The sequence below is a fragment of the Puma concolor genome, chromosome B4 (assembly GCF_028749965.1).
Source record: "Puma concolor isolate L17-30 chromosome B4, mPumCon1.1.hap2, whole genome shotgun sequence".
In the NCBI taxonomy this organism is placed as follows: domain Eukaryota; kingdom Metazoa; phylum Chordata; class Mammalia; order Carnivora; family Felidae; genus Puma; species Puma concolor.
In genome coordinates this window covers 5854632-5880833 of record NC_141673.1, presented here as the reverse complement: position 1 = coordinate 5880833, position 26202 = coordinate 5854632, and the positions used below count along the sequence as shown (strand labels likewise).

Genomic DNA, 26202 nt, shown 5'->3' with positions numbered 1-26202 from the left:
GCTCCACTGGAGCAAACCCTGGGGTAGACAAGACAAGCAGCAAACAGATAAATGTGTGTCGCATTCACGAGTCAAGTGCCACGATGGAAATAAGATGGCACGAAACCACAGAAAGCAGCAGGGTGGGTGGGTGGGGGGGGGGGCAATATTGTCGACGTGGTCAGGGCAGGCTTCTTGGAGGAGGTGACATTTGAGCCGAGACCCGGAAAGCAAGACATGGTCAGCCATGCCACAACCAGAGGAGGAATGTTCCAGGCAGAGGACACCATAAGTACCTGAGTCGGGAGCATGCCTGGTTGGGCGGGGATCAGAAACATGGCCTGTGCGGTAGAAGGGCGGTGGGTGAGGGAGAAGGGAGGCTGTGCGGAGCCATAGGATTTTGGAGCTGGCTCCCCAGAGCCATTGCATGCAGCCGTTCCCAGCTCAGTGTGCAGGCCGTGAGCTTGAAATGGATCATAGTGGGAGGGTTTACACCTTGGAAATCAGCAAATGCTGCAAATCAGGGCTTCCCCCCCCCCTCCCCCCCCCCGGGGGACCCACTGTTAAAGGTTCACCAGCACAGGATCTTGTCCCTGTGTATTGAATCTGATAACCACCCCGGGTGGCCAGGAGGCTTCTCCCCTTTGTGCATAAAGACTGAGGCCCAGGGGCTCCTGCGTGGCTCAGTCGGTTGAGCGTCCGACTTCGGCTCAGGTCATGATCTCACGGTCTGTGAGTTCGAGTCCCGCGTCGGGCTCTGTGCCGACAGCTCGGAGCCTGGAGCCCGCCTCGGATTCTGTGTCTCCCTCCCTCTCTGCCCCTCCCCCTTCACATTCTGTCTCTCTCTCTCTCTCTCTCTCAAAAATAATAAACATGAACAGAAAAAGATTGACATTAATTTAGCTCCTGCTGTTTGCAGACACGCCCTAGACCCCTTCATACACCTTTTCTCGTTTAATCCTTGCAAAGAGGTCTAGCAAGGTTAAATGGCGTGACCAAGGTCACCCAGCTCTTACATGGTGGAAACATGTCTACCTGACCCCTCGCCTGGGTTCTTCCCACTTTGCCAGGCCTCTGTCCCTCATGCCCACCCATCTCTGCAGCCCCTGTATACACTGCCCCATGACTATAGCACTCCACAAAGCATCTTCCCAGGAGGGCTCAGGGGGCAGATGACAGCAAGCACAGCACGTTTCAGCTGAGCACTTACTATGTGCTGTGTACCTGTCACGGGCCTGATGTCGCCAGCCCTGTTTGCCGGAAGAGGCTCACGGCGGTTCGTCAGGACCCTGGGTTTCCCGTGGATGCGGTGGCTCTTAGGGGGCGGGGTGGCAGTGGCTCCCAGACTGTGGGCTTCTGCCAGGGGGCTGCCTCCTCGTTTCTGCTTATTCTGATATATCATCCTTCCAGGTCATGGGGCTCAAGACATTCAAGGGGACGTGAGACAGGCCTAAAGGGAATTCCGGGCACGAGACCCTGGCAGGGGCCCCTGAGAGAGGACAGAAATTCCTCAAGGCTTCTTCCCACCCCACCTGCTCTGTGTGAATGACAGAGGTGATTTTGGAGCGGACCGCATTTCACCAGCCTGGAAGGAAGGACCCGGAGGGGGCAGGGACCCACTGGAGCCGGGACCTTGGGGAGCTTGAAGGTCCCCGCCGGAGGGAGGGGACAGGTAGGCCAGCGTCCACGGCCCAGTGGGAGGGGTGGCTTCCCTAGCCCCACCTGAGATGCGGCCACAGGGCTGCTGGCTTCCTGGGGCGCACGGACACCGGGAGTTCTTGGGGAGCCTCTCTGACAGGCACTTTGCACATCCCCATCCCCCTGCCCCCCACCTCCCAGTTTGATGTCAGCTGCCTGGAGGCTTTGTGGTGACCTCGGTTTTCTCTTCTCTTCTATGGGTCTGACGAAGGCCAGCTGGCAGGGCTTACGAGGGCAGAGGTGACAAGTACACGTGTCATTGGCCCTCCTCCGGACCCACAGTGACACCTGCTGAACCCATGTGCCGTGCCAGGCGCTTTTTAAACACCTTACCTGCCCCGACTTATCTAATACCCGTGATGGCCCTACGAGTGGAGCTCACGACTAGCATCGTTCCATTTCACCGGTGAAGAAATGAGGCCCAGGGCAGTGCGGTGACTTGTGGAAGCTCGCCCAGCTGGTGAGAGGCAGGTCTGGGAGTCCAGCCCCTGGACCGGTGAGCTCCCGTCTTCTTGTTACGGCTTCTGTTTGTCCCCTGGGCAAGAGCCCAGCTCCTTTGCGTCACCCGCTGGCATGAGCACAGGCCTTGGCACGAGAGCATCTTGGTAAAGGGGTGAGGGATGGAAATGAGTCTCTGGGGCACAGTGTTGACAGTGATTAGGGCGGGGGGGGGTTGTGGCGGGTAGCACGGGAGACGGGGAGTTGGGGCTGCCGAGGCCGGGCAGGGTAGGGAGCAGGGAGCTGGCCCGCTCTGTGTTTCTGCTACCCTGCTCACCAGGGCCAGGCTGCTCAGCTGGGAGGGAGCCAGCTCACTGAGGCACAGCACACGGGCTGCTCCCCCAACCAAGTGGGGGTAAAGCGCATCCCTCCACCCCTACATGGCACACCGCACACCGGGACAGCAAATGGAGCTAATCAAGCTCTGGGGTGCGGGAGGCAGCGTGAACCCCCGGGGACCACGACAAACATGCCGCCAGGCACCTGGGCGTCTGCACCTCCCCGCCGCTGAATCCACAGTGCAATCTCTCCAAAGTCTCTGTTTGCAGTGCAAACACCTGGCTTCCTGTGTGAGGCTGCCCGGTCCTGCCTGCCCTCCCTCAGTGCCAGGCAAGAGCGGTGGGGGGTCCACTTGGCTTCCTCGGGCCTCCTGGGCCCCTGGGTGGCTGGTTGTTTTGAACTCGAGCTTCAAAGGGGCCGTCCGTGTGACACCGATGACCGCTGTCAAAGAGACAGGCTCAGCCAGGACTCAGCTGGGACCATGTGACCAGCTTCATGTTCAGACAGGTGAGCCCAGAGGGCTCAAGGGATGGGTGTGATGCAGGCACACCAAGTGAGGGCCCAGCACAGGCAAAGGGACCGGGGCACCGGGGGGGGCGGGGGGGAAGTACTGGATCACATTCACAGGAAATATTGGGACTGTGCAGGTCCCACAGCACTGCCAGACTGAGTCCCCTGCTGCTCTAGCCCGTCAGCTACCTGAGGGCAGATCCTTTATCTTTACGACACTTCTATAAGATCTATTTGGTTTTGGGAGAGAGAGAGGGAGACACAGAATCCGAAGCAGGCTCCAGGCTCCGAGCGGTCAGCACAGAGCCCGACGCGGGGCTTGAACCCACAGACCGTGAGATCATGACCTGAGCCGAAGTCAGACGCTTAACCAACTGAGCCACCCAGGTGCCCTCTTTATGTCCCTTCTGATTCCTGTTGGTCAACACCCAGCATGAACAGGGCCCCTCCCTCTCCGTGCCAGATAACCGTTCAAAGGTCAACTCACTTAATCCGTATACCAGCCCTGGGAGACAAGCATATAAACCCTATTTTACAAATGACGAAACTAAGGCTCTGACAGGTGGTCCAGGCTTGGCCAAGGGCATTCGGGTAACAAATGGCAGAGCCAGGAGCTGGTCTCCTGGCTGGTCTCAGGATGAGCCTGGTCTCATCAAGCTCCAAAGCTTGTGTTGGCTCTGGGAGGTCATGGCGCCTCTGGAGTTGGCCCCCATCTGAGAGCTCCTCTGGCCTCATGCTTCCTTCCTGAAGTCACTGGTGTGCGTGGCAGCTTTTCCCTGGAGTCCAGACACTGGTGGCTGACCAAAGTGGAGGCGCTGGCTCATTCCTGGCTTCCCGGCGAGAGCTGGGAGACCTGTAGGATGGGGTTCTTTCCAGCCTCATGTGGTGAGTCTAGAGAGGGCACTGTGGCCAAGCAGAGGCCCAGTTCAGGCTCCCGGATGGTAGGGCTGAGGACTGGGGAGAGGAGGTCTAACCAGAGCTCTCCACCTCCCACTCCCATTTCACGGCCATGAACTTGACTCACAGCATCTCTTGGAGCATGGACGGGGTCAGGAGGAGCGCATGCTGGGTTGGGCACCAGGGTCTCTGGTCCTGGTCCCAGTTCTGCCTCTGTGTGCCCTCAGATGGGCTGCTTCCATTTGTTTTCCCATCTGTAAAATGGGGACAACCTTGGCTTTGCTAGGAGGCCCTGGGAATGGAATGCTGCTATTTCCCAGCACGTTTCAGACCCTGGCTCCTTCTAGCCAAAGAAATCTCTGCCCCTGATGGACGTCGTGGTCATTGTTCTCAACACAATGGAGAATTGCACCCAAATGTGAAGAATCGGGGGCACAGAGAAGTGTGGTCTGTTTGTGGGGAGTGTCTCTCTTCTCACTTCCACCATCCAGCCCCCTCGGGGACCCTCTCCTCAAGGTCTGCTGTGACCTTCTGGTTGTGAAGTCCAAGTTCTCCCACTGAGGCCCTCCGGGACTGGGTCTCGTCCCTCCCGTTCTGTTTCAGCTTCCTTGCCCACTCCTCCCATTCCTTCCCGTGAGCCTCTTTAGAATGCTGGGCTCTTCACACTCTGTCCTGACTTCCCTTCTTTTCTAAGCATCCCCCAGCTGATCTGGACCACTCTCCTGACCGTTCAGGCGACCTCTGCCCATGCCAGTCACCCCGCAATCCCTGATGGCAGCCCAGGCCCCCTCCTCCGTGGCCACCACCCTCTCGTCTTCTCTCCCTCAGGCTCAGGGTGTTTCAGACCGACCTCTCCAACCTCCCCCCGAGCTGGCTTCCCTCCCTCACTCCATTCGCCCTCTCACCCAGAAAGCCCCCCATGCACCCTGGAACCCTGGCCACAGCGTCCTCTCCTCTTCCACCTGCTCCCAGTGGCTTGGGTCACAGTATACTCTCCTATTCCTGTCGGCATCCACGCCCCCTCCTCCTGGATCACGTCCTGGCCCCTCATTACCAGCGTCAATGCTTAAAACAGGGACCTCCTCTTGTCTGTCCTGCCCCATGTCCGGAAGTCCACCCCCTGCCGTCAGGGTCCCCTCCACTGCGGCCTTGCTCCACTTCTTCATCTGAAGCGTATCTGGCTCCCTCCCATCTCAAGGCTTTTGGGTTGGTCCAAGAATGCTGGGACACACTACCGAGGGGCGTCTGGACCTGGGGAGGCCGGCCAACCTCCCACCGGTGAAATGAGAAGACCCCTGCCCATGGCTGCCCCGCCCACAGATTCTCCTCTCTCTGATTGGCCAGGCTCACTCCGCGCTATGGGGACCCGCCCTCCCCACCACAGCTGATTGGTCCAGGCTGGACGCTGGACCCAAGAGCGGCCCAATGGGATTCTTGCCCATGAGCATGAAGGTGGAACCCGCAGACCCGGGGCCTGGAGTGGGCAGGCGGCTGGGCGCTGGCGGTGTGGGGGCCGGGGCCTCAGGGCTGCGTGGGTCTTGCCCTTCCACATGCTTGTGTCTCGACCTTTTGTCAACTCACCGTCCCCCGCAGGTATCAGCCCTTTTGCTTACCCTCCTCAGACGTGGTTCCCGTTGCGGAAGCTCTTCTCCCTCGCTGCGGGGCCCTTGCCTCCAGCAGGCATCCCGTGTCCTGCAGGCCTGGTCTGTGCTTCTCCACGGCACCCCGAGGGGGCAGACGGAGGCCCCAGACAGGACGGGCCGCTGCCTTTGCCTCTCTGCAGGGGCCCTTCACCACTCACAGCTGTCTCACGGAAGGGAGGGCAGCAGCGGGACAGGCGAGGGCAGGCCGCGTCTGTCACCCCCCTTTCACCTGTCACCGGCCTGACCACGAAGAATCCATTTGGCAGAGGAGGAAGTGAAGTGTCAGAGAACCAGCAGGGATTTGAAGGAGCTGATCCTGGAGCCAGAGCCGGGCTCTCGTCCAAAGCTCACTGCCAAAGATGTGGGACAGAGTTTCCTAAGGTCACGGGCCTCTCTGTGGGGTCAGGTGTCCCTGCCCAGCTCTCAGCTGCGCCTGGGGGCTCAGAGTCAGGATGGGGGCAGAGGTCCAGCCTGTAGGAGCCAAGCCCAGCTGTCCTGAAAGGCCGGCCAGGTGCCTGGATGGTGGAGCCCTGAGTTTCCTTAGTCATCAGATGCCCCTTGGGCTGACCACCCGCCGGGCGTCTGGGGTGGGTGCTACGAACGCTGAGGGGGCGCTTGTACCCGGATGAAAGGCAGGACCCTCTGAGGAAGTGCCCACCCTTGCTGAGCTGCGAGGCGCCCACGGCGGCGGGTCGAATGGAGAGCATCCAGCAGAGGGAACTGCCTTCCACAGATTGTCGCTCAGTGGGTTGACTTGACAAATTCAGACAATTTCAAAAGAGGCAGACGGATCGGTCCCCAGCCTCAGTTTCCTGGTTTGTAAATGGGGAGGGCTGGATCCCCCCCGCGCTGACCCCCTCCCCCCTTCTGCCGCCACGGGCCTGGGGCCAGGTGCCCGCCCTGCCGGCCTGACGTCTGTGCCTGAGATCGCGTGGCGGGTGGCCGGAGGCGGGTCTGTGCCAAAGAAGCTGCTGGCGCTCCCGCCGGCTGCCTCGGGGTGATGAAAGGAGCTGACGGCTTGGCAGTGGCTCCCGGGGAGGAGGCAGCAGCCAGGCTGGCGGCTAGGTGGTGGGGATGGTGGGAGGGGGCTGCCAGGGAGGAGAACAAAGAGCCGAGGGTGCCGGACCCCAGGGGCAAAGGAGGCGAGGGGGGCGGGGTGGGCAGGATTCCGGGTCCCATTCGGAGGGGAGGCGTGACATGGGGGGCTGGGTGGGTGTGAGGTGCCAGGGTCTGCCTCATGGCTGTGTGAGCCCAGACAGGCCTGTTAGCCTCTGTGAGACTCAGTTTCCCCACCTGCACAATTGGACCAAAAACACCGGCATCGCAACTCACCGCCCTACCCTCGTGCTTACAAAAGAGTGCGGCACATAGTAGGTGCACAAGTCAGCGTTTTTGGAGTCAGTGAGTAAAATAGACTCGATGGAGGACGGGGTTAGCTGATCTGTTTCTGCACGATGCTGGGTGCAGGCTAGTTCTGAACAAGCGACAGTTTTGTTATTGCTACTGTGATTATTCTCCACGGGCAGAGGATTGAGCCAGAGTGGAGTCCCAGAGCCAACCAGAAGGAAGTTGGTCAGGGTGTCTGGAGAGTAGGGTGGAGGGTGGGGCACAGGGCGAGACTGGAGATGTCCCCAGGACCAGGACATGCAGAGCTGAAGGCCATGGCTGGGAAGCTGGACTCTGTCCCGATCGCAGGGGGAGAGGCCTACATGGCTGGGGATGAGCTGGACCATCGTGGGCACCAGGAGGCTGTTGGCGGCCATGCTCTGGCCTGAGGAGAGGGCAGGTGGGGCAGGGAAGGGGAGAGGGCACGTGTGGAGGCCCTTTTTTGGGAAACTTGGCTAAGAAGCAGGAAGAGATGTGTAGTAGCTGGAGGGTGACGTGGGAGGGACAGAAGTCTTATTTCCTGAGTTGGGAGACATGAGCAGGTATAAAGGCAGGCAGAGAGGAACCGATCTCCTGGGAATGCTCAAAGATGTGGCAAAGGACATATTGGCGTATTGGCTATATGGGTCCCAGAGGCTATAGGGGTCCCAGAGGCTGGAGGGGAAGTCTGAGAGGGGGTTTCAGGAAGGGCTGCAGCTTTGGGTTTGGGGGGGGGTGGTTCAAGGCTCAATGGTGCAAAAAAAATGGCCATCTTCAAGGTTGGGGTGGTTAGAGGCCCCGGCGAGCTATGGGGAAGGGGCAGGTCTGTGGGGAGAGAGGGTGTTGTACACGGCTGGGGAGCTCTGCACAACCACCGTGAGTCCCTGGTCAGCTCCAGGCCCGACGTGGCAGGGAAGAGACGGCCTCTGTTACACACGGCGGGGCACGATGAGGCCCCACAGGCAGCTAGGAGATCAGCCGGTCCAGCAGGTCCTCTGGCGGAGGCAAGTCGATGTTTCTAGGGCCAGTTCCTCACAGAGGCTGCCTTCAGCCCTGTGCAAGGAGTCTGAGGCTGCATCCCAGGGGACACAGGAGCACTGTAATCGATTAGCGATGTCTGCTCTGGGCACACGATGGAACGCGTAGGGCCCAAGCTGTTCCGGTGCTGCCCCTCTGGCCCAGGCCACCGCAGAGAGCCAGAGGCCCGGGATGGAATGGGGCCGGAACTGGGTGTCACTGCAGCCCTCCCAGGGGTTCGAGGTGCGACCTTGGGCAAGTCCATTCCCTCAGCCCCAGCTTGTCATCTGTAAGCTGGAAATAACAGTGCCATCTTTCCAGGTGGTTTGAGGACTAAAAGTATAATGTGTCTGGATGTGCTACAGCGGCAGGGCGTGCGGTGTGTGTGTGTGTGTGTGTGTGTGTGTGTGTGTGAGAACGGGAGTCAGGAAGGAGGCTCAATGAGTGATGTTCCATCAGGGGTGGCCTGGGGATGGTCCAGGCACACCCATCTTTCCCTTTCCCTCGGCTGCCTGCAGGGCATTGTCACCTGGAAGCACGTGGAGGTTGAGGTCAGGAAGATCCGGGCAGTTGCAATGCCTTTTTTGGCAAGTCTCTCAAAGGCTCCCACCTCACTTTCCTCATCTGTAGAATGGGTGACTATCCTGATGAATTAGAGCAATAAGGTTTATCAGCAGCCCCTGTGGCCTCAGGCATCATCAGTCCCAGATGGGGAGATCACAAGTCTGTCTTCAGCTCCCGCCCACCTCCCTTGACCCTCCTCTTCAGGAGCTGTTTATCCTTCCCTCTAAGCTGGAGACAGAGTATTCCCTCTCCTAGGTTTCTTTTGTAATCCAGACCTCAGTTTTCTATTTGTAGAGCTGGGGAGTTAAGATGAGGTTGGAACAGAAGGGCAATGACAGCTCTCCCTACCCACCTTTGACGATTCTGACTCAACTCTTCTGTTAGAAAAGGGCTGGAAACATTCAGACTAGGGTGTGAATGACTGCTACAGTGCTGATTTGGATGTCACACCTGGAGGCGAGAGAGAACCTGGAGAAGAGGACCAAGATGGGCAGGGGGTACGTGGCCAGGTTAGCTGAGGGACGGTCGCTGAGGGATGGCGCTGTGAGTCTGGGGAGGAGCAGATTCGGGGGGTTGTGCTGGTGGGCCCAGGGCCCCGCACGGATTCCATGCAGCCCTGGAAGCTGGGTGGGGAGCAAGGCGGGGAAGGAGCTACGAGCTCAACATAAGGAAGAACTTCTGATAGGAAATGACCTCTGGAGAAGCAGGGCGTGGTGGCCATCTGGGACGTGCCAAATAGAGGCACGATTCCCTGTGGGAGTGTGGGGGGGCTTCCTTTCCGAAGGAGGGGGCTGGGGGCCATCTGCTTGAGGAGGCTGGCTCGGCCTCCCCCAGCTCTGCTGTTCCCCCACCTACTGTAATGCCGCCCTGGGATTTTTGTCTTTCACCAAGGATAACAGCTCCCCAGTGCGGAGATTTCAGGCATCAACAAAAGTGGGGGTGCTTCCTGGGGTTCCTCTCATACCTCTGGCGCATTTAGTGTTTGCCGAGAGCCTGCTGGGTAGCAGGAATGGAGCTGGGGCCTGGCGGTGAGTAGCCTGGGGACCCCAGTATCAAGGACCGTCACCGATTTGTACTTCCTGAGAGTCACAGCCAGCACTCAGCAGCCCACTATCCTTATCCCGTGTGATCAGCGCAACCTAACAAGGCGGGTGACTTTACCCTCGTCTTCCAAGTGAGGCGACAGGTCAAGCACCCTGCCCAGGCCCCCAGCCCAGGCCCAGGCCTGCCGGCTACCCCCTTGGCTCTTGATCCCACCCGAGGTTCACAGGCTCAGGGCCTCACCGCTTACCGGCCACGGGCGGAGGGAGGCAGACTAGCACAGCTCCATTCCGGTGGGGGGGGTTCCAGGAGGGGTAGGTTGCCTGAGCAGGCGTATCCTGGGTGGGAGGGGCAGGATGCAGACATAGGGGCAGTGGGGAGACACCGAGGGTCTCCACGCAGGGCAGGGGCACCACGACTGCAGTGTGGGGAGCAGGAACCCCATGGAAGGACGTGAGGATGTGAGGGGCTGGATTTGGGGAGACAGGTGGACCGGGCTTGGGGTGCGGCGCAACGCAGGAGTGACAGACATGAGGTGGGGCACAGGGGTGGCCAGCTTTCAGCTCTCATTGGCTTTGAAGGAGTTGCCCTCTCTGAATGGGTGCCTAGTGCCTTCGCCTCCCCAGGGTGCTCTTTCCAGGGTCTGGCCCACCCTGGGGGCCCTGCTGTCTGCTGGGTCCCGGTCAGGTGTCTGTGTGGGGACCCAGGCCTGTGTCCCAGGCATCTTATCTGAGCCTCCCACAGGCCTCCCAGTTGGAGCAGCAAGGGTCTGGGTTTGGGCTTCTACAGCCAGAGAGCCAAGACCCCCCCCCCCCCCATTCATTCCTTTCCTGGGTCCCAGGAGCAAGCCCAAATTTCCTCCCTTCTTCTCCGTATTTGGCTCTGGCCCCAACATTGACCCGGCCCTGGGGCCAGATAGTCTGACTCAAACCAGCACTCTTGCTACTAGCCGTGGCACCTGGGCCCTCTGTGAGGTCCTCGTGTGGATGGGGTCACCTGTGTCCCGGTGCCCACAAATCCAAGCTGGGTTTGGACAGAGTTATTGGTGTAGGGCAGCTCTTAGGTGGCTGTCACAGACAGAGGAAGACACAGAGGATCCAGCAGATGCCGGAGCCACCCTGGGAGAATTCTAATGAGTTCCAGCAGCGTGAGCCAAGGACAGAGAGCCCGATTTTCAGGTCCGGTCGACAGTTGACTTGATCCTCACCAGGACCGGGTCAGGCAGTACTTTCTCTTATTCAGATAGGACGCAGAGCTCAGGGATGTTGAGGAAATCACGCGTTCAGCTGGAGGGGACAGGAGCAGCCTGTGGAGCCCACTGGGTCCCGGTCCCTGCCCACCGCTTCACACTGAGCTGGCGGGGCCACGAAGACTGAAGGAGACATGTGTCAAGTGGCTGGGACGAGCTACTGTGACTGTATCTGCAAGTCACGGAGGCTTGGCCTTCCTACCTCTTCACCATCCCTCTGTCCCAAGGGATCTGACCGGGCTTGCCAGGCCTGCCCTTCCCTGGGGCTCTGCTCTGGACTCCGGAGGTGCTGGGACAGCTGCCACCCCTTCCCGGGTCCCTCCCTCCTCTAGCCCAGGCTCCCCTTTGACTCTTGCCTCCAGGTCTTGGCTGATTCCATCCCTACCCCAGAATGTCCTCTTGTATTTGCCCTTGTCACACGGCACTCCCCAAGCACCTCCCCTTTCTGCCCCTGGGAGGGGTGGGAAGTCCCTTGTGCTCCCTCAGCCTGTGTTCCCCTCTGCTCATCAGTGTGTGGCCCTTGTTGGTCTCCAGCCCCCACATTTGCTCAAGGGCAGGGCCGGGTCCAGTCTCTCCGCAGCTCTGGCTTTGCCTGGCCCCGAGGAGGTGGCTGTTATATCCGTGGAAATGTATTGAATATGGACCCCCTCCTGGTCTGCCCCACGTTGTACCCATTCTCTGGAAGAGGAGAACAGCTGCGAGTTGCGTGTGGTATCCTGGGGCTCACAGGGAGTGCAGGCAGTGCAGGGGCGGAGCTGGGGGGCAGGTGCAACTTCCCCTGTTCTTGCTTCTTTGATACCCAAGAGGCGGGAAGAAGTGATAGCCTGGGAGGGATCAGAGTAGACTTCGGGGCAAGGCTGGGCCTGGCCAGGACCCTGGACAGCTCAGCAGAGCCCAGGAGGCCCTGGCGTGCCGGGATGGTAACTGAGACGTGTGGGGGCCTTTACAGAGGTTGGAAGGGGCCTGCCTGACACCTGAGGGGGGACAGAATGGTCGGAGGGGACAGCAGGTGTCCTGAAGTCTGAAGATTGGCCTTGCAGTCCCAAGTGTAACAGATACTTGCTGGACAGGTCTCGAAACCTCTTCGGCCTCAGTTTCTTCATCTGTAAAATGGGCCTCGTAGTCTTCCTTCACAGGGCAGGTTGCCCCCAGCTGAGGTCCCAGCCAGGCTGTTGTGAGAAATAAACCAGTTACCAGGCAACTGGAAAAGTTCCCTAAAAATGAAAAGGGGCTCACAGGCAGCGTGAGGGCTCACAGCCCAGGCCACCCACAGGGGGAAGCTTAGGAGGGGTGACCGGAGGGTTGGCGGGGGTGCCTGGTGGTGACACCCAGAGCTTCCCCCACCCTTCCTGCTCCAAGAGAGCGGTGAGCTGCAGCCTGCAGAGGGTGGCTGGCCCTGCCTGGGTGTGGCCTCTGTCCAGCTCCTGGGGACTCCAAACCTAGAGCAGCATCACCTGGGGCAGAGGCCATCATTCCTGAGGCATATCTTGGGCCAGTTTTCTAGTGACAAATGCCTCCCCCTCCCAGCTGGCCTCCCTGGAGCCGTCCCCTGTGGCATAATCAGCTAGCTAGCGTCCTGAAGTTCACTTTTACAAGGCTCCTCCCATACCCGGCTGTCTGGGTGATGGCCCGAGTCATATGGGGGAGTGTCCTGGAATGAATGAGATGGGGGGGGGGGACTCATTTGGACAGCAGTCTGGCTGGACCCTCAGTCAAGGGCAAGAAGAGGGGGCTCTTGGGGTCTTTCCGCATCTCCTTGCTTCATCTTTGGTCAAGGGTGGGAGTGAGAGACTACATCGTTCCCCACCTCAAGTTGAGAAAGTTGAGGCTCAGGGAGACACGAGAATGTGCCAAGGTCTCAAGCCGGTTGGCAGAACTGGGTTAGAATCCATATCCCTAGACTTGGGATCTGGAACCCTGACAGCATTAGCAAACACCACTAGTGAGCGCCAGTTGTATACCAGGCTCTCCATGGGCACTGCCCCTCCCTCCCCAGGGTTGAGATTATTGGGGCAGCTTCACAACAGGAAAGGTCAGGAGGCTGGGTTTCCGAGTCACAGGCTGTGAGTGGCAGAGGCAGGATTTGAACCAACGGTCAGGGCCTGGCTCAGGAGTTGGGGCAGTCACTGGAGTCTGACCAGAGGTGGGCAGGGCCTCGGGTCCCTGACAGGGCATGGCTTTTCCACCCTGGGCCTGGAGGAAGGTCCTGGATGAGGCCGTGTCAGACAGCTGCTTTGAAATCGACCTGCCTCTGGGCTGTGTCAGGATTCGGACAGACCTGGGCTGGCAGGTGGAGACCTTGGAGGTCATAATGGGGCATAGGTGGGGGTGCAGAGCCAGGCTTCGTCCTCCCAACCCCAGAGAGCTTCTCCCCACCCCTCCAGCACATACTGATGTCCCCTCTCTGAACTGCCCCGGCCTCCCCTGCCAGGGAGACTGCTGGGGACCTGACACAGCTCTGGCTGTTGTGGGAGCCCAGTGACCATTCACCAAGAGATTCACCGTAGCTTGCACGTTGGCTGTGTGCCAGGCACCACGGAGGCCCTAAGCAGGTCCTGAAAACCTAAGCTCCTTTGCCACTGGGGCCTGAGAGGTCGTCTGTGGCATTGGCCTTGCCCATGCTTCCAGCCCCTCCCAGCCCCTGCCCCACATGCACCCTTCATGGTGCTCACACCCCTCCCTGAACGCCCCCCACTCTTTCTTCACCATATTCCGACGGTCATAGACAAGTTGGACACCACAAAGCGTCCCATCAATAAAAGCAAAAAAAAAAAAAATCACCTATAATCTTATAGATGATTTATAAGGGGTCATCTTGCTGTGCCGTGCTCCCTATGTTCTTCCCCCACTGCCTTTCTTTTTTCACGACACAGACTCAGGTGCCTACTTTGCTGGCTCGTGGGATGTGTGCAGAGCACGGACATCATTTTCCTGCCAGGTCACGTGCTGGCAAGTGGTTGCTTGACATTCTCTGGACATACCATAATTTTTTAAACTGATCCCCTCTTGGCGGGCTTTTAGCTTGCTTCCGATGTGGGACTATTACAAACAACTGCAGCCGCTGCCTCGGGATGCCTTCCCAGAAGGTGAATTCTTGGCCAGCGGATACCATAGCACGCTCTTTCGAGACTCTTGTGCCTTTGTACAGGCTGGTCCCTCCGCTGGGCGGTCTCTCTGTCATTTATCGTCATCCCGAAATCTTACTCCTCTGATGTGCGCCCATAGCCTTCTTCCCAAGTGTCCCTGGGCTGCCGAATCTGCAGCCCTTTTCCCTGTCCCTGGCTGTCCTTTTTGTCCCTGGTGTCATGAGCGTCTGTCGACCTCCTGCCTCTCTGAGGCCAGACAGCCTGGCATCGTCTCCTTCTGTCCCCGACACATAGGAGGCTCGTGGGAAAGGCCTCCCAGATGAACAAGCCATCCCCTGGCTGGCTTAGCAGTGTGGGATTGTGTGGTGTTTCTATTAGTCTCCATGAACAAGTGCCACTGTGTTTATTAAATTTTTCCAAAAGCAGAATGTCTGCTGTGTTTGCTAGTTGGTTGCTCTTTTAGGAGTGGGTCTAGCCTGCCCGTCCTGTACTCCTCAATCTATCTTTCAGAGCCCGCTCTCCGGACACCCACTGAGCTAGAGGCCCTGAGGGCGGCCGTGCTGGGGACCGAGGCGAAGCAAGAGGCCACCCGGACCAAGGCAGGTGTGGGTCAAGCTCCGAGCTCGGTGCCTGCGACTGGGTGGTGCAGGTAACGGCGGGCCCTTTAGGTGGGGAGCTCACGCTTGGCTCCAAAAGAAGCGCCGAGCGTCAGGCATACAGCAAGTGCTCAATAAATGCACGTCACAGGCAGGTTAAGAGATGGTGTCTGGGAGCTGAAGGGCGGGCTGGGGGGGATTGGAGGTGGTGAGGAAGCCAGCTTTAGAGAATGAGCGTCACAGGAACTTCTCTGCTCTGCCCCCCAGGGACCAAGACTGACAGTTCTCCGCTATCCCGGACCATATGTCCTCCAGGGTCTCCCGAGGCCACTACCAAGCTGTGGCTCTGTCTTTGGCAGGCAGCAGGTGGAGTCTGTTGGGCTGTTGAGCCCAAGCCCTGTCTCTCAGGCAAGCACGACCGTTTCCTCATCGTCTCCCTTGGAGATGCTGTGCTGGAGAAGCCTGCGGCCCTAGGGCGAGAAAGATGCTCCCTGCCAGTTTGTGATGCCCCCTCATGCTCCACAGGGCGGGGCAGCGCGGCTGGAGGAGCTGGGAGGCTCCGTGTGCCAAGAGGAGTTGAGGTCAGTGGGTCTCACCCTTCCCATGCCCACTCACTCACTCAGGAGACACTGGCCTTGCCCTGGGCGCTGGTCACAAGGCACCATAGGGCATTTGGCCTCCTGTGGCCTGCTGAGCGTTGGCACTCAAGGCCCCGCGTGGCCTGCCTCAGGGCCTGCTCCCGTCCTTAGGGAGTCCTCGCCTTCCCGATCTTCCTTCACATCTCCTCCAGGGTATCTGCAGTTCCCGCCGTCGGGAACGCCCATCGAGCCATCTCCCCTGCCCACCTTCTGTACTTTCTTCCAGGCCCAGTCCTCGTGCCCTCTTCCGGGAAGCCGGCCCCCTCTCCCAGGGTGGGTATCTCTCCCTCCCCAGCCCACACTCGGTCCGGGCTGGTCTCTGGGCATGTCTGCCCCGTGGCTTTTCACTGGCCACGGCTGGATGGCAGGGGCCGCATCCGGGTGCCCCCTGCATCTTCGGCCCCCCCGGCACAGCCTGGCACACACAGGTTTCCGGGATGACACAGGTGGCCAATGGATGTTGTGGCCACCTGAGCAGTGGAGGTGACCGTGGATTTGGGCCACTGAACAAACCTCCTCCTGGGCAGCAGGCCTGCGTGTTTATCTGGGGTTTCTTCCCCGAATTCCCAGGTGACTGCCCTCCCACTCCTCTCTTCCTGGCTTGGGAAGAGCCCGCCTTGGGGCTCTGACCTTCACTAGGCAGGCAGACTTGAGCTGGGCCTCTGCAAAGGTCAACGTGGCCCCGGGGGACAGAGCGGGTAATCGTGGTGGGGGCACCTGCCTGGTGGCTCGAGGGCACTGGGGAACCCACTTCCCAGAACGGACCCTGGGAGGCGACCATGTGGCAGCTTCCTGCTCCCCAGGAAAAGCGTAGGGGCTGCTGGCACTGTGCTCACCACCCGGAGGGTTTTACCCTCTGTCGGACCATCCTTCCCCCTTGCCTGGCTGAGATTGTATTTCTAGCCTGGCCTCTTCACTCTGCCCCAGAATCGCCCCAGCCCAGGGTGGGAGAATTCAGGTCTACAGACAAGGAAGAGGAGGCCCGGTGCCCACCTGTGGCCCCCTCGGCCAGTCTCTGCCCCCCTTGTTGGCCTCAGGGCCCCAGCCAGGCCTCCATCGTCTCCCTGAGCAGCCCCTCTCACTCCTCTGTCCGGGCTGCCGGAGCGATCTCTGCAAAGATAAACCTGACCAAGGCATGCCCCTGCTCAGAACCTTCTATGGCTCCCCACTGTCCCTGATAAAGTCCACCCCCTTAGGCAGGCATCCAAGGCTGTTCCTGCTCTGGCTCCTGTCTGTCCCCCTCCCCCACCTCATCTTCCCTTCTCCCCCCCACTTCCTCTTTCTCTAGACCCATCCAAGCTGCCATTCCAAACATGCCAAGGCCTTTGCATGCACTGTTCCCTCTGCCTGGAAGGCCTTTTCCCTACCTTCTCTCCTGGGCATACACTTTCTCAGCTGGGGTGTGTCCACCTCCAAGAAGCCACACCAGGTAGCCGGCCCCGCTTCTGCTCCGGCACTTGTGCGGGGAATTTTTCTGTGTTCCTGTCTGCCTCCCTACCAGCCTGGGCTGTCCCCAAGGGCAGGCCAGGCCTGAGGCGCCCACACTGAGTGTCCTCAGACTGAGTCTGAAGCCGTGGAGAATGCAGGAGTGGGAGCCACCTTGCCATGTGAGTGTGGTGGGGGAGGGACCCACGAACATTATGGAGGTGCCCTCCGCGGGCTTCTGAGGGGCCACACCCCCTTCTCACCTTGCTCCCACTCTGGGAGGCCCAGGCCCGGCCCGTGCCCTGGCTGCAGGCCCTGTGGACGTCACCCGGGGCAGGGGGCTGGAGGTCGTCAGGGGCCCCTCAAGCTCCCCAGGGTGGGACCACGGCCTCTGGGGGTGTTGCTCTCCCCGACCAGGCAGGACTTTCTTTAGACCAGGGGCCTGGTTCTCTGTGGCCCTGACCTGCTTACCTGCCCCGCTCCGGGTCAGGCCTCCGCCGGCCACCCTCTGTACCCTGGGATTAGGGACGTGGGACCCCGGGGAGGAAGTGATGGGGGCGCAGGAGGCGCACCCGGGGCCTCTGCAGCCTCGGAGCTGGGGTCCGCGTCTCCCCGGAAGACTGGGGGGGAGGCGGGGGGAAGGGGTCCGGAGCGGGGTGCCCTCGCGGCCCCGGGAGGGGGTCCGGGCCGGAGGCGGGGGCCGCAGCGCCCCGGAAGGAGCCGCGCACGCCCCGGCACGCGGTCCCCGCCGCGGCGGCCGCGGATCCGGAGGTGAGAGCGCCCCCGCCCCGCTCCCCGCCCACCCCGCGCGCGGCCCCGGCCCCGGGGGAGGAGGGGTGCGGGCCGGAGAGGGGCGCGGGGCGCGGCGGGGCGGCCGCCCGCTCTTTTCCGCAGCGCGGGCCCGCTCCGCCTCCCCGCGTCCGGCCGGCTCCCCGCTCCCTTCCCCGCGGCGGCGGGATGCGGGCTCCGGGCCCGGGCGGGGGCCGAGGGCCGAGGCCTGGGCGGCGCGGCAGGGGCCCCGGCGGGCGGCCGCGCGGGGCCGGGGACCCGGGGCGCGAGCGCGGCCCTCCCGGCGCCGGGGCGGGGGAGGCGGGCGGGCGGGAGCGAGCGAGGGAGGGAGGGCGGCGGCGGGAGGGGGAGCCGGGGAGGCTCGGAGCCGCGCGGCGGGCGAGGGAGGGGGCGGCGGGGAGCCCCCCGCCCCCCGAAGGAGGAGTCTGGCTCCCACTTGCTGCCTCGGACGCGCGGCGAGGCGGCCGCCGCCGGAGGAGCCCCCGCCCCTGCGCGCCTCCCTCCCCGGAGCCGGGCCCCTGCCTCCCTCCGTGCGCGCTGCTGCTCGCGGCCGCCGCGGCCGCCGAAGAGGAGCCCGGGGCCAGGTAGGGCCGGGGGCGGCCGGGGCGCGGGCCGGGGCGCGGCGGGCGCGGGAGGGGGCGCGGCCGGGACCCTCCCCGGGCGCCGGATGACGCCCGCGGCGCGGCGCAGGGGCGCCCGCAAAGTTACTTTGGCCGCCTTTGCCGGGTGCCGGCGCCCCGGCCGGGGACCCCCGCCGCCCGGCCCACCGAGCGGGTGACGCCGAGAGGGGCCTCGGCCGGGGCGCTGGACTCTGACTGCGGCCGAGGGGTCAGCGAAACTTTTCCCCGGCTCGCCGGTCTTGGCTGGCTGCTGGCGGAGTTGCTGGGGGAGGAAGCGGACTGGCGGGGCACTGGTGACGGTGATGGTAATAACAATAGCAGCCCCTGGTCGCTGAGAGCCTACTGTGCGCAGCGAAGCCCCTGCCGGTGCTTGGGGGGCGAGGGAGGGGGCGGCTGGTGCCGGTCTAGTGGCCACTTTTGCAAGGCATTGCTGGAAACTTCATCTGTCCGTCCGTCCGTCCATCCACCCATCCATCCTTCCATCCATCCACTGACTCATTCCACGGTATTTATTACTATCTGCTGTGTGCCCTGCCCAGAGGATTCAGTGGCTAACCAGGCAGGTCCCAGCCCTCACAGGTAATATTTCCATGCTAAGGAGCAGTTCTGGCTCTTGTGTGTTTATTCTGGAACTTGTTACAGGAGAGCGAATTCACACACAGCCTCCCCTGATCCAGGTGGAGACAGAGGAGGGTCAGTCTGAGAGCTGATGTGTCCAGGAGCGGGTGGCAGACCGTGGCTTGGGGTCTAAGACCCACCACCCTCCATTCCCTCCCGTCCCTGTCTCCACTCAGGCCAGATGGTGGGATCGGGAGGCCCCACGCTGGACCCGGCCCCCAAGTCTGTCCAGCTGACCTCTCTGAGATGCATTTCCCCCAGCACTGGCTCAGACCTCTCCGGTTCCCCTCCAAGAGCTTGGTTGCCTTCCCTTCCCATTCCCAGGGCCCCAGAGGAGAGCTTGTTAAGTAGCAGACAATTATGAAATTTAACTGGGGAACGAAAGTGGGTGGGCTGGTGGATGCTTGAGCCGGCTGGACAGGACTTGAATGGTGGTGGGAGACTTGTTAGCACCGACCAGCCACATGGGGGTGGAGGTGGGGGGTGACTCAGGCAGGCACTACCAGCCTCAATACCCTGGCCGGTCTTTGCAAAAAAAAAAAAAAAAAAAAAAAAAAAAATTACACCAACTTCATGAATAATTTGTCACATTGGCTAAAATGCTCTGGGGAATGTTGGTGAGGCCACCAGCTGACTGCCACATCCAAGTTGGAAGCCAGGCCTTGGTCCGTGGGAACCAAGGCGCTAGGAGACCATTCTTGGGGGGGCGGGGGGAGTGTTTGGCTGGGCTGAAGCAGGCTTCTGGCCGTGGGGAGCACCCCGGGGCTTGAGAGCCAGCTGGTGGTGATCGGGAGGCGTTCTGGAGCTGGGCTCTGTGTACAGGGGCCTGTGGTGCGGGAGCCGTGCATAATCAACTGTGCCTCACGAGGCTCGGCTCCCTGCAAATTGGCTTTCCAAGTGGCAGGCCCCACAACACTTGTAAAATCTTTTTTCTCAGGATGGGTTTCTGCGAAATGGTTACATCTATTTGAGTACTCAGTCGGTCGAGGTACAGTAATTGGCCTATGGCTGGTCAAAAAGCGATAATCCATTCACAGAGGTTGCATCCTGTGTTTGGGAGCGGTTCAACATGGGGCTGCCTTTCTATTTATTTCTCCACCCTAGAAATTTCCAAAGACCTGGATTGGGGTAGATTCCCTTTAATGTTGATGTAGGCAGGCTCAGGGTCATCTGCATGTGGGATGCCGTATGTCTGATGTGCCTGCTGTGTGTGTGTCCTTAGCGTCCCTTACATAAACCCTAGCTGATGCCCCGTGGGCCATGTTTATGGACAGAACATGTCTAAGTTTAGGTAAAAGACCCAGACTTTGGGGTCTTTCTGCCAGTGTCTGAACTGTGTCAGGAATGCATAGACCAACGTCTAGAATAAGCTTTCAAAAAAACCTGCTTTGGAAAAATTTCCCCGTCCACCCCTGAGACTGTGAAGTCTTCATCCGATGGAAGTAATTTAAGTTCATTAGTTTTCCTTGAACTTGCTACATTCCCTGGCAGGGATAGCCCCTCGCGTGCTCATGTAACGCAGGACACAGGAGAGAGAATTTGCTCTCGTCTGAGGAATGGAGGAAGGGTAGCAGGATTTCACTAAAGGGTAGCACTCAAGGAGAAAAATCAGCATTCCGGGTCCGGACTAGGGGGAGAAGGAAAGCCGTCCCCCACATGCCATCATCTTTCAGTCTATCAAAATGATTTTGTTTTTCTAGTTTCGGGCCTGTGAACTGATCCTGAATAGCGGGGCAGAGGAAAATAATCGGCCAGGCAAAGACTTTTAACAAGTAAATATTACGCACAGAAAAACATGCAATTAAGTGGAGGTTAGTTAATGCCTTTCAAGTTGAGGCCGAGCTGCAGTTAAGGGCGGAATTTCTGCGTTATCCCTGAATTGTCTGTCAAAATCTTTAATGTGACAATGTGACACGTCTCTCCCGTCGCCCCTCCCTCGCCGCGAACAGAAAAAGGGTCTTTTCAAGCTTCCCCCCACCCCATTCTTCTTTTCCCTGAGATCTCTCAGTTCGGCAATTGGTACCTTTGTCTGCCTGCCCCTCTGGAGCCTGGGACCCTGGGGGAAGGGCCTCCCCAGGTGCAGGGGCCGGAGAATGGTTCTCAGGCTCACTCTGTGCCCACGGATCACGGTTAATGGCATCTCAGATGAGACAGGCTGCTTGTGGGGTCTTCCTTGTGGCCAAAAGCCTCGCCCTCTGGGATCAGACATGCCAAACGCTTGGGGGGCAGGTGACAGAGGGGTGAAGGGCCTGTTTCACACAGTAAGGGCCGTGTAGATGATGCTGGGTCACTCTGAAAGCAGTTCCCTGTCGCTGCGGTTCCTGGGCTGTGGGTATCCCCATGGCATGAGACCCCAGCTAGCATCCTCTCCAGACTGCCACTGAAATTGTTTGCCTTGAGTCTGGAGAAGTGAAGAAAATGTAAAAAGCAAAAGCAACCCCAAGGGAAAGGAAAAAAAAAAGAGAGATCCCTTTTTTGGGGGTGGTGTTGGAGGGAAGGTATAAATAGTTCCTCGGTTAATTTGATTCACTGTGGTTCTCTCCCTGGTGATCTGGCCGTTCTGCCGCCAACTTTATTTTGACTTTTTTTTTGGTCCCAATGAGACGAGATTTAGTTTATATTTTATTTCCATCCATTTAAAATATCTATGGCAGAGGAGGACAGCCCAATCTCATGGAAAAAAAAATCATAACAAATTGAGATTATGTTTTATTTAAAAATTTTTTTTAATGTTTATTTTTGAGAGAGAGAGAGAGAGAGAGAGAGAGAGTGCGAGCGAGCGAGCATGAGCGGGGAGGGGCAGAGAGAGAGGGAGACACAGAACCCGGAGCAGGCTCCAGGCTCCGAGCTGTCAGCACAGAGCCCGACGCGGGGCTCGAACCCACGGACGGTGAGATCATGACCTGAGCCGAAGTCGGATGCCCAACCGACTGAGCCACCCAGGCGCCCCTGTATGTTTTAATGTTGACCTCAGATACAAGCTTGAGATAGTCTTTGGTCTTTTCATGCCTTTCTGTCCATTACTCTTCGGGGGTTTTCTTGGACGTGAACTTGGCCAGCTTGATGTCACAACCTGGTCGCAAATGGAAGCAGCTGCAGTGAAAACAAGAACTCTCCCCTCTGGCTGATGGTGATACTCCTTGAGCTCAGAGCCAAGGATGGAGGGAGGCCCCTCCCTCCACCTCCCCCCCCCCCCCGTCCAAATCCACACCTGAGAGTTTGTTTCTTTTGAATGCCTTCATATTTCCATCTGCGCCTTCCCTTCCGAGGAGGATTTGAGACTCGGCATTGATGCACACCAAAAGGCTTTTGGCGTGGCCCATGCTAATTCCATCACTTTAAGGAGCAAATGATGCCTACTTGCAATTTCTCACACACCCTTTGCTTCCCCTTCATTTCATTCCTTTGCATTTTCCGACAGTGCTGCATACTGGAAGGCTGCAAAATATATATTGCACCGGCTACCTGAGAAGCGTGAGCCCTTCGCCGTGCCTCGTCGTTCCCCCTTCACGACGAAGTGCTGTTTGCATTGCAGCGTTCGTGGAAAAGGCAAATGTTCCCTCCCCCACCCTAGGCTCCCTGCACAAAGGGGATGTGGGGGAAGAGAATTGAGTTTTGCTGTTTTTTTTTTTTTTTTTTTTCGTTCAGACACATTAGTTAATTGATCATACTTGGGAGGCTTAATCCTTAGTTGCCAATTCCCGCATGATCGCAAAAAAAAAAAAAAAAAAACCACACTGAAACTGATCGTAAAAATGGCAAAACCTCGATCTCAGACTTAAGTGTAGCATTACCATAGTGCCGATTTGATTATGCTTCAGTGACATCTGCTTAATAGATTTCCACGAGAACTGTAAATCCACATTCACTTTCTTTGCAAATTGTATTTCAATGGTGAGCAACCAGGACCCTCTCGCTTGCCCCCTCCCCAACCGCGTGTGTCCCAAACCCCCACGACTGTTGAGTGGGACTTGACGAGCTACAAAATGCTGGTTTTTACACATTTACTTCTCGTTTCCTTTTGTGTGTGGGTATGTCTGTGTGCACGTTTGAAACGGATCTGAGCAGCTTTTCCTGTGTCAACTCCGCAGATACGTGAGTCTCCAAATGCTTTATTTTGAAAACTAGGACATAGCACTTTGCAGAAGAAAAATCATTCCATTCACTATTATTTATGTGATTGCTGATCTGCTAGATGGAGAGAGAAAGCACCAAGAATTATAATAATTTATGGAGCGGAGCGCTGGTTTACAAACATATTTCCCGGCCCGAGCTTTGTGGGTTTCTCTGCGTCTTGGGCCTCATTTGGTGCTGTGGGGATGGAGAATATTCAGAATTTGAAGACCGGCCCGATGAACGGACTGCGTTCGTGTCTGAAGGAATAAGTGAGCAGCTATTTGTGGCAGACAGGACATGATCCAGTAAGCAGCACTCTTGATCATTCTGAAATAAAAGCACATAATCGGAAAATGAAACGGCAGCCACCGCTTGGGGGTGGGCGGCGAGGAATTAGAAAGTGTAATTTAAAATCATGTAGTCATGATTCAAAATGGGCCCAGCGAAAAGGTTTTTAAGTGGTAAATGCTTTAAAGGCACTCGTGGTTGATCCTTTTTCAAGGAATATGTGTAATTTTCACGATATTCGTGCACTCCTTCGTCGGCTCGGCCCGTCACTCATTCATCATTTGGCGTGGCGGCGGGGACCAGCCGTGGGCTGGCGCTCTCCGTCCTGGACCCGCGGCTGACAGAGGGGGAGGGTCAGATGTGAGGGCTGTCATTTTCGGGACGTGCTGGATTAGGTCTGATCCCTGCCCTCTCCCACCCCCCCCCCACCCCCAACTCCCTCCGTTGGGCTATATGCTCTTTTCCCTTTAAGTTTCTGTTTCTTTTCTTTTCTTTTTTTTTTTTTTTTTTTACCCTTTATGACATTTTCAACTATTGACTGATCAGTTGCATATTTTCAGGCACGAGCCAAACAAGGAAAAACAAAACCACTTAGAAGGGATTTTTGAGCTTGTGTGGAAGGGTGGCTTGTGAAAGAATTCTTCCCACCCCTCCCCCCAACCTTGGTATTTTCCTGTTCAATATTATTTCGCCTGCATTTTGCTTAGGGAGGACTACTTAGGTGTCCGCGCGGTTTCTCTGTGACCTTTCCCCACATCGCAGTGAGTTCTCAACAAAAGCCTCAGCGAGCAGTGACTTCCGCTGAGCTGGCTTTCTCCCAGCATGGCTGTGGGTGATCGGTGGGGACAGCCGCCTGTGCACTGGGCTGACCTGTGGAGATGCCCCCCGCTCGTCGTTGAAGAAGACGAGGTGTGGGGTAAGGATGCCCTGAGAACCCCGGAGGAGGCTTTCTAGGTGGGGACAGTGACTGGTGGGGACGGGTGTTTCTCTGGGCTTTCTTCTGTTCCTGTGTGGTCAGTGTCACCTGATTTCCGACCCAGGACCACACAGTGTTGTCCTAGCGTCACCCTTGTGGCTGCAAACACGCCGATGTTTGAGAAACACGGGTGCCTTTTGGGGATGGTTACCTTAACAGGGTGGCTTTGATGATGGAGACCTTTACCCTTTGTGACATTTCCAATATCGAAATGGAGACCCTTCTGACAGCCAGAGAAGGTGCTGGCAGTAATGACTGGCATGAACCAGGACTGTCCTGGGCCCAGCCTGGCTTTAAGGAGGCGGTATCGGGTAGACGTGGATGCCTCAAGCCTCGTGGCAAAGGAAATCTGTCTTCGATCTTCACGTCGCCCCTGGCATTGCAGATGCCCATAGATTTCCCTCCCGTATCTGGTAGACATACCTGGGCTGCTGGAATGACCCAAGTGTCTCCCTCGCAGAAAGCCACCTGCTGCAAAGATGCTCAGGGTTGGCCAAGGCGCTTCTCAGTCCGTCCATTCCAGCCTTCGGCGTGTGCTGGCAGGTCTCATGGTTTGGTGGGAGAGACCCCATTCCCTCTGCCTCATCCTCACAGGGTTCCAAGCTGCTCTTTTGATCCGCCTGGCTGCCCCCTGGGCCCCAAGCCCTTTGAGAGCTGGTTGCACATCTGAGTCCTTTGGGTCTCAGCCCGGGGTCCGCCCTGGAGCGGGGACAGCGGGTGTCCCGCAGTGTTTTGGGGGAGGCGGGTGGTGAGGAGTTCCCCTGGGAAACGTCGTCGAGGGCGGGTTGTTCGCGACGTGTCCGATCACAACATCCTAGGAAGTGAAATAACCAGGGACTCAGCCAGCAGCGGGACGAGAGGGAAGGGGCCAGGAGTCCGGCTTCCCCGGCAAGGCAGGAGGGTCCCTTGATTATCCGAAAATCTCTGCTGGATTCTCAGAGGTTCTCCGCAGAGCTCCTGGGTTGCAACAGCTTTCTAACCAGAGTGGGAGAAACACTTAGTGAGTGCCTACTGTGTGCTGGGCCCTCAGCCAGGTGCTCTCACAGGTACTGTGTCCTGTAATCGTCCCAGTGGTTCTGGGGAAGGAGGATTTAGTGTCCCCGTGGTTGTAGGGGAGACACCTGAGCTTTGGGAGGCGAACGCTGCTTTTGAATCCGGGTTGTGAGTTGTGAGGGCCTGTGCGGCGTCCCTCTCCCACTCCTGGGATCACCTATCATTTTATCCTTTGGCTTCTCATTCAGCTCAGACGGGGGCTTTGCTGAGAGATGTCCTGGGGAGTTGTAGGTGGCAGGTGGCAGTGCCTGGCCCAGCCTGGGGAGGTCGAGGACACGTCTGGGAAGCAGGTGTGTGTGCACAGAGGCAGGGTAGCGTGCAGAGCCTTTCAGCGGAGGGAATAGCACGTGTGAAGGCTCAGAGGCGGGACTGCCGGTGTGCTGGGGGAAACCCGGAGTGGTGAGCTTGGCCTGAGTGGTGAGAGGGAGGCCGGGGACCCAGCCTGGGCTTCTGAGCTCATCCAAGGACCTGGGGCTTTAGCCCAGAGCAGCAGGATGGCCCCTGAGGACATTTGGTGTGCCGGAGGGAATGGCTTAGTCAAAAGTGCGTTTTAGGACATTCATTCTGGAGGCTGGCTTGGCACTGGCCTTGACCGTTCAGCAGGAGAAGGCCAGACAAGGCTGTGGGGGCAGTCAGAGAGCACAGGGCCTGGAGCTGGCCTCTTTCCTCCATGTGACCTTGCAATACAGCTGGTGGCTAATAGCTCCTTGCTTACTTCGTGCCTCGGCTGATGTCCAGGTTCCTCTTGACCAACAAGTACATGTCTTTGAGAGGGAAACAGAAAGACAGATCACTCTGTGAAAGAAAGACTGAAAAAGGGAGCCCTGGGAAATGGAGGCACTTTTCCTTTCTTTTTTTTACATTTTCTTTTTGCTTTTTAATGTTTTAAATTATTTTTGAGAGACGCAGACAGAGCATGAATGGGGGGAGGGGCAGAGAGAGAGAGAGGGAGACGCAGAATCCGAAGCAGGCTCCGGGCTCCGAGCTGTCGGCACAGAGCCCGACGCGGGGCTCGAACCCACGAACCGCGAGATCATGACCTGAGCTGAAGTCGGACGCTTAACCGACTGAGCCCCCCAGGCGCCCCTGGAGGCGCTTTTTCAACAAGAAGTTTTTGACCCAGAAATTTCAAGAATTTTCAACCCTCCTAACTGGGCTGATTGGGACCTCTGTTACCCGGCGAGGGGACTAGTGAGGCAGTGGAAGCACAGAGAGGTTAAGTGACTTGCCCGGGGTCCCACAGCTAAGCAGCACTGG

The 26202-nt window shown here is 58.5% G+C and overlaps 1 protein-coding gene across 1 annotated transcript in view; it reads left to right on the top strand.

Annotated features, from left to right (window-relative positions):
- Positions 1 to 17730: 17730 nt before the first annotated feature.
- Positions 17731 to 26202, top strand: part of MPPED1 (metallophosphoesterase domain containing 1) — a 76360-nt gene continuing 67888 nt past the window's right edge. Inside the window, exon 1 of the mRNA XM_086712081.1 lies at positions 17731 to 17858. The gene's annotated coding sequence lies outside the window, so the exon portion shown is untranslated. The remainder of the gene's footprint in view (positions 17859 to 26202) is intronic.